Source organism: Prinia subflava, chromosome 1 (assembly GCF_021018805.1).
Source record: "Prinia subflava isolate CZ2003 ecotype Zambia chromosome 1, Cam_Psub_1.2, whole genome shotgun sequence".
In the NCBI taxonomy this organism is placed as follows: domain Eukaryota; kingdom Metazoa; phylum Chordata; class Aves; order Passeriformes; family Cisticolidae; genus Prinia; species Prinia subflava.
Window position 1 is genome coordinate 23,801,216 of NC_086247.1, and position 8,529 is coordinate 23,809,744.

The window sequence follows — 8,529 nt, forward strand, 5'->3', positions numbered from 1 at the left end:
CTGAAGAATAAGCTGAATTGAGAACAGTTTTTAACGAGGCCTTGTGTGCTTTTCCTTGGTACAAAAGCAAGACTGCTTTTGTAGGCATAGGTGCTCACAGGACTTGTGAGTACCTTGTAAAATGTATAATGCAGTGTTTCACTCCTGCAAGGTGGTACATGTTTGCACAAGCAGCATCAGTCAGGACCAGATAAGTAATCCTGAACACTGCAACCAACTTGTGAGTTTTGTGCTAGAAATTTCCCTTCACGAGTACACTGGTTGCTGCTACCTTCTTCCAGGCTTTTCATCAACATGTGGAAATATCAGCAGATTTGAAGGAAATATGTCTGTCTAAATGCCTCTGTGGTTGTTGCCGCTTCCAGCCTTTTCTTCTCTCTCAGCCTTGATGTCAGCCTGAGTTCTCTCTGTACTCCTTTGTTTGCTTAGTTTGATTTACACCCACTTGACAACATATGCTCTTCATTCTCTAATTAATTTCCTTCCAAGCAGGCAAAATGTCAGTCACTGTGACAAAAGCCTGGGCCCCTGTGAGCTAGCTTTTTGGGTGTTTTCTGTCAGTTAGTCATAGATCTTTTCCCTCTGTTCACGTATCACTACCTTGGCCCAGGTTTTAGTTTTCTAGAGTGGGAGGTACGGCATGTAATAGTGAGTTCTCTATTGACTCTTGACTTTTCAAGGTTCCTTTTCAGGCACAGATTTACTCAGCAATAGAAGTGCAGTCTGAAATTTCCTCTCTCCACCTGGAACATGTTGCCTGTGCTGGGGTTTTCATCCTGTGGGTGGTTTGGGCAGACAGATCTCCACAGCCTCGTTCAGTCAAGAGAGAGTTCTGTGCAGGAGTCAAGGCTTATCCAAAACCTTGCAGACCCAAGATCTAAATTCAATTCCCAGAGCAATGAGTTAAGATGAACCTTTGTGTGTTATTCATGCTAATGTCACGTTTGATGTATGTACTACAAATGTAGAAGGGGTTAACAGTACTTCCTAATGCTGAAGCTGGCCAGAACCTCCTACTATACACCACTTTCCTATTTCCTTTGCTACTATGAAACCTTTCCTCTTTTTTCCTCATCAGTTTTGTGCTCTCAGGCTGATTTGTGTTTGTGTTGCATCAAAAGCTTCAGCAAAAATATCTGATCTGTTCCTAAGACTGGGTAGGAGAAAACACTTTGTTTTGTCCTTATTCCAGAACTGGAAACCCTTCTGCTGAAATGTCTTCTTGCCTTCATATTTTGGATAAGGACTTAAAATAGAGGTGGGAAAAAACAGGAGGAAAAAGCATAGCTTCTGCACTAGCATTTTTTTCTGTTTTCATGCCACTAGCACTGTTCCCCTTAGTTTCTGCACCAGTTTATAAATATTTGCAAAAAAACAGGCAGTAGGAATATTCTTTCTTTTGAGCAGCTAAAATGTCCCCCTATTTCTTCTACACTAGGCTTTTATGGGACTCAGAACTGCAGTGTTACCAGTCTGAAGCAAGCTGCATTCCCTCAGAGCTTTCCCTGAATGCCCCACATCTCACAGAGTGACTAAATGCAGTCTGACCAGAGTTGTTTCAAGAGATTCTTTCTGCAATTCTTGTTTCCAGTTGCTCTCTGCTGGGCAGGGCACAGTGCCACAGTTGACAGCAAGGAACTGTCTCATCTGTGTCCTAAATCAGCCACCCCATCCACCTCCAGGAGGCAAAAAGAACCACTCAGTGCAGTAACACTATAGCCAAGGTGGTATGGGATAGGGAAACTGGAGAGATCAGGATTGTCATGGAGAGAGAAAATGAAGTGGAGGGGACTTAGGAATGCAAGGAGATGATAGGAGAGAGGACCAAGACTGAGCAAACAAAGGCTTAAATGGTGACATTCTGACTGAGCAGGATGTGTGGGGACAAAAGGTTAAAAAACAAACAAACAAACAAACAAACGAACAACCAAAAAACCAAAAAACCAAAAAACCAAAAAACCAAAATAAAACAAACAAAAACCCCCCAAACAAACAAACAAACAAACAAAACACCACCAAGATTGGAACCAGATAACGCTACTAAACAGAAAGAAGGATTGAGTTTGGTGAAAGGAGCGAGAGTGCTTCATTCCCGGTCTCACATTCTGCTTTTGATAAGTGCTCATTGTGGTTGGTTAACCTTGGTTGGAGACCAGGTGCCCACCAAAGCTGCTCTTTCACTCCTCAGCTGGACAAGGGTGTGAAAATATGACAAAAAGTTCATGGGTTGACATAAGGACAGGGAGAAATCACTCACTGATTTCTGTCATGGGCAAAACAGACTTGGCTTGCAGAAATCAAGTGAATTTATTGCTAATCGAGTTCCAAATAGGATAAGGAGAAATAAGTCTTAAAACAACTTCCTACACCTTCAGTTGTCCTGGGCTCAACTTCACACCCATTTTTCTCTTCCTGCTCGCTCCCAGCAGTGCGGGAGGACAGGGGTTGCAGTCAGTTCATCACAGGTTGTCATGCCACTCCTTCCTCTTCAGAGACAGAACTGCTCACACTCTGCTCTCTTTTCAGCATGGGTCTCTCCCACGGGAGACAATCCTTCACAAACTGCTCCAATGTTAGTCCTTCCCATAGGCTGCAGTTCTTCACAAGCTGCTTCAGAGTGGGTCCCTTCCACAGGGTACAGTCCTTCAGGAACAGGCTGCGCCACTGTTGGTCCCCTGCAGGGTCACACGTCCTGCCAGCAAACCTGCTCCACATGGGCTGCCCTCACAATGGGCCCACAGGTCCTGCCAGGGGCCTGCTCCAATGTGGGCTTTCCATGCAGCCACAGTCTCCTTCAGGAATGCACCTGCTCTGGCATAGGGTCCTCCAGAGACTGCAGATGGATCTCTGCTCTACTGTGGACCTTCACGCTCTGACCATGCGTTCCAGGGGAACCTCAGCTTCGGCACCTGGAACACCTCCTCCTCATCCTCTCTGCCAGTGTTTCTCTCACATGCTCTCATTCCTCTCCTCCAGCTGCGGTTCTACATTTCCAGTCCCTTCTTTTCTGCCCCCCCTTAAGCACATTCCCCCAGAGGTGTCACCACCATTCCTTGGTGACTCACCTTGGCCAGCTGTGGGTCTGTCTTGGAGCTGGCTGGCATTGGCTCTATCAGACATGAAGGAAGCTTTAAGCAGCTTCTCACAGAAGCCACACCTGGAGCCTGGAGCCCCCCTGCTGCCAAAATCTTACTACGCAAACCCAATACACCAGTGGAGTCACTGGCAAAGCAATTGTTTCCTCTCAGCTCATGTCTGTAAGCTTTGAGAGTCATTGACTTCTTTGCTATTGATTTGTGAATCACTGGAAATTTGAAAGTATAATCCGGATGAAAAAGTTTGCAACCTTTGTTGCAGCATGACCTCTTAAAGGACACAGGTACTGTTTTGCAAGCTGTGGACATTCAGGATTAGTGTTGCCCTGTGGACATTTAATGACCTTGTACATATGCATTAGAGTGAAGTCTTGTGTGCACACGTATTCTGTTTCTTTGCTTCATCCAGCTAAGAGGACAGACAGAAACCTGGGAATAAATTGTGTTGCAGCTGATGTGAATGGAATTGATTTCTACATATGGAATGGAATATTTTCTACATATACAGAAATCTAGTATCATTTCATAGTGGTCATTCCAAATTAGCCAATGTTTTGGTCACCACAATATATGAAAGATACTAGAGTATTAGAGAACATCCAACGGAGGGCAACAAAGATGATAAAGAGCCATGAGGGGAAGCTGAGTGAGGGGCAGCTGAGGTCACTTGGTCTGTTCAGCCTGGAGGAGACTGAGGGGAGACCTCATTGCAGTCTGCAATTCCCTTGTGAGGGGAAGAAGAGAGCCAGGCACTGATCTCTTCCCTCTGGTGACCAGTGACAGGATGTGAGGGATGGCCTGTAGTTGTTTCAGAGGAGGTTTAGGTTGGATGTCAGGAAGAGGTTCTTTACCCAGAGGGGACTGGAACAGGCTCCCCAGAGAAGTGGTCACAGCACCAAGCCTGACAGAGTTCAGAAAGTGTTTGGAAAACACGCTCAGGCACAGGGTGTGACTATTGGGGATGGTCCTGTGCAGGGCCAGGAGCTGGACTCCCTGATCTTTACACTCACTTCCAACTCAGATTATTCTGTGATTCTGTGACTTTCAATTGCTGTCTTTAGTATCTATGCTCCACCTCATAAGAGCTAGGAACTCTTCATCAGATAGCAGTGATGTGAAGATAAATTAGTCAAGTTCTGTGCAACACTTGGCTGTATATGGGAGAAATCAGTAATCCAACATGAGGTTTAGAGAGAAGGGGGATCTGAACTCTTATCAGAGGTGCACAACAAAGGAGTGGGAGGAGACAGTATTGACAGTAGAATGAGAAAGTCTGATATCTGACTGGAAATAACAACAACAACAACTACTACTACTACTACTACTACTACTACCCCACATAGCAAAAGAGATTAACATTGAAAGAGACTTCCCAGAAGTCTGTGGAAGCTCTATCCTTAGCAGTTTTTAAAACCAGACTGAAACAAAATCCTAAGTAACCTGATCTAATATTGAAGTTGGTCCTCTTCTCAGTAAAAGATTAAATTAGAGGACCTCCTAAGGCTCCTTCCAATGAAAGGGATCTCCTGGACTGTATTAGGAATATGGAGAAAGTACAGATCTGCAAGGCATGTGCCTATTGTCAAGGGCTCCTTGGGCTCTAAAATCTGGGATAGATGCAGAACAAAATAATATGTTCAGGAGCAGTGAGGTTTTAAAACCTGATATGAAACTCCTGAAAGAGTTCAGGAATCCTGCTTTGTGGAGGAAAACTCAATATGAGCAGGATGAAATCAGTAGCCTGAAAAGAGTTGTTAGGTCTTTTACAAACTGTGTATTGGCAGCTTCCAGAAGCCAGGGTTAACCAAGGAGCCTGTGGCATGCAGAAGGACAGTGGAAGATTGCCCAAACCCGAGAGCCTCTTGAAGCACCAGCTTTCTTCAAGGTGCTTTTAGCAATACTCTACTCTATGTCTAGCCATTGACAAACTGTTGTTTTGCATAGCTGTACAATAAAGAGAAGCTTAACTCAAAAGCAATACTAATCTCTGTATCTCCTCCCAAAGGCATTGCAAGATTTAATGGTCTGAGAAGCTGCTGAAGTGTTGCAAAAAATGTCACCTTTGATTTGAAAGATAAACACAGCCCAGAAATTACTTTGATGGTCTCAGAAACCAGACACTGTATTAGAAGGAAAGAACATGCTGGAGATGAAAATATTGCTGAACTTGACACTCCTACAAACAAAACTTATTTGGAAAATAATTTCTGCTTTCCACCTACTTTGGCATGCAAACAACTTCTGGAAAGAAGCTTCCAAGAAAAATCTTACTCACCAGCATTCACCTGGAGCATACATCTTCAAGAGGACGTGAAATTTCCCCCAGGACATGGCATAGTTAATTCTGCACTGAGATGTGCCTGTAAAAGTTATCCTCAGACAATTTCTTTTCCTCTCCCTAGGAGAATTGCAGAGGTATCATGGTGCTGGAAAGAGCACAGGTGTAGCAGGAGAGCAATAAGAGCAAAGATTTGACCTGCCTTCAAGTTGGTGTTTTTTTTTAACTGACTAGGCAGTAAAAGCCCAGCCCCTGTTGCAAAGGACTGCCATAAGCCAAGTTCTCTCCACCAGGCTCATCCCTCCTCCTGCAGTGCAGCAGCTCTGGAAGTGAGCAGGTGCATTGCTTGCCTTTGGAGCGATACCCTGCCTCAGCACTGGAAGTTCTCTCACCTCACCTTTGTCAAGGCCTGTGCCCCTCAGCTGGTACAAGCTGATGTAAGTGGTGCCTGGTGGCATAAATGCAAGCAGAACACTTGTTAAAAAGCAATTAGGATTTCTTGATGCTGTGCTTTTGTCCAGCTTTGGCCACAGCAGTGGTTATAGCTGCAAATGCAAAACTATTTGCTGGGTAAGAGAAGTGTAAGGGTGTGAGTGTCTAATTTCAGCTGGGGATTTACCTGGAGCGTTGGTAGTGGGGAATTAAGGTGACTTGAGGCCACTCCCTTCCCTAGCTCTGGTTTCAGTTTCCCTCCTGTAGCTCCAGTCCTTGCAGATACCACGCTCCTGGGGCAGGCACAGCTTGTTTTGAACTCTGTGTTCCCGCAGGCTGGATGCAGTTGCCTGGCTGGCTGCCCAGGTGTGCTGGGCTGGTTTTGGGAGAGCTGAGGCATCATGCAGCAGAGGGACTGTGTGCTGCTCCTGCCTCTAGGTCTGCCCTGCAGCCCCATCCCTGGACCTGAAAATCAGTCGTGAGGGTTCTCAAGCACTGGAACAATCTGCCTGGGAAAGAGATGGGGTGGCACTTGGGGACATGATTTTTGCTGTACTTGGCAGTGCCAGTTTAATACCTCGAATTTATGATCTTGGAGGTCTCTCCAACTTAAGCAATTCTTTGATTCTGTGACCGTGGCCCCGCTGGTCCTCCTGCTCCACCCTTTTATGTCAGAGATGTCTCTGCTCCTGCTCCTCCATGGAACATGTTGCATTAACCCTGTTGGCGCATCCACAGGAAGCAATGCCAACACGAATGAGATGTGAGAGTCCTATCAGCAGCAGCTCTGCTGTGCTCGCTGTTCATTTCCCTTCCTTTTAGAGAGCCTCCAGCAAAGGCAGAAAGCGAGGTTTCCCGAGAGGTGACCTGAGGGTGGCAGCAGCTGCTCACGGTCCGGCGGTCCCGGTGCTGCCGGCGAGGAGAGCGCCGCGTTACCGAGACTGGCACTCGCAAAGGTGACAGAAGATCAGTGTGCATCGGGAGGCTCTTACCGGGAGGGTCACTTTGCTACAATGCAGACTTTGTGGGGATCTGATCGCTCCTTCCAGGCAGCAGTAAAGCACAGTCTCTGTGTTACTGCTTTGAAATCAGTGATGTCTCGATCTGTGATGGGCCCAGTCCTGAGTTGTGATGGGATCGCACCTCCCGGCGAGGAATAGTCCAGCCATGCAGGCTGATAACTGATGGGAATGACCAGAGTTTGTAAATCAAAGCTGCAGCTGACACCTGACCTTGGGGACCTGACAGCTCCAGGAAACAAGTGCAGACCCTGTGGGTTACAGAAACAAAGGAATTTGGGTACCTAAGTACTGCCCTAGTCCTGCTATAGGCACTGAAAACTCAGAGTCCTGAAACCACTTTGCAGCTGCAGGCTGAGCTGTGAGACATCTGAACATGCTAAACATCTACCCCAACCAATAAATTCCCTGAGCACAATCTCAGGTCGATGTTTAGTTGTCAAAGACTTGGCACCATGATTAAAATGCCCTTGTGTCTTTCCTTTCTCCTCATGCTGTAGGCATTTATGGACCCCAGCTGAGGTACTCAGCTCTCCCCAGGCGTTGCAGAGTATGCCTGTGCACTCATCTTGGGGCTGTGATTTCTGAACACGGGGAGAACACTGAAAAGCTTCACTCTATAATACTGAGTTTCAGAGCATTTGTGTCTCTGCACATCTGGCTGATGCTGGCATCCTTCTCCAAGGTTTGGTTACAAGCCAAGAGGAAAAAGTAAAAATGACTGCATAGAACGGCTCTATTCCTTTCATTTCCAGGGCCAACAGAAGCCAGTAGGATCTTGTAAGTGATTTAAGCCTGAGTACTTCTATAAATACAATGTCTTGTAATAGTTTGGAGAGGTTGTTCCATCACGACATTATAACCTTCAAACCTTCCCTCAGTGTGGTTAAGACCATGGAAGGTCCACACTCCATCCATTACCAAATTTGGCCACTTTGCATCATTCTATCAGGATCCAGGATCTTGGAGTTTCATTTGGGAGGGTCAGAGTCCCATGGGACTTAATTAATTCTTACTGCATTACAGTCAAGCAATAAAATCTTGAGACCACACACAAAATTTCTTTCAGGCCACTCTTCTCTTGGAATCCTTGGGTAAGAATGGAGCAGAAGAGGGTCAGTGCTTCAAGTTTGGCCTTTTGTATTTTTGCTGAATCATGAGTGTGCCCAGAGTCAGTTCAAGCAAGCCTGGGATTCTCTAGTTGATTTTTCCTGTTACCTGTGAGCACCTTAGGAGTGCTCAGCTGCAAATAGAATTCAAGATACAGGTGGCTGACCTGCTCTGGAAGGTATCTGAAACTACTGTGTTTTGCTTGTTTAGTCTCTTCAGATATGACCACTTTATTCCACCTCCAGGTGCTCACCATGTAGTCATTATACATGCCATTAAGACACATCTTCCACAGTATCCAAACCCAAACTGGGTTGATTTCAGTGTGATGACATTTGAAGTGGATTTGTAAGAACTGAGGCTGTATCACCTGAGAAAGGTCATGAGGAAAAGTCTGGTACAATGTGAGGAAACATTCTTTTGCATCACTGATAACTGCCTATCAGAGTGGCTGCTGTTTCCTTTTCATTTGGCAGTGTGCTGAGCAGATAACTTCTGCTGACCAGAAATCCCATGCAGAAGCTGTTCATTATCAGCCAAAGCTGTGTGCTGCTCTGCTTTGCCCAACCCCCTGAGAACCTGCTGAGCTGCCTGG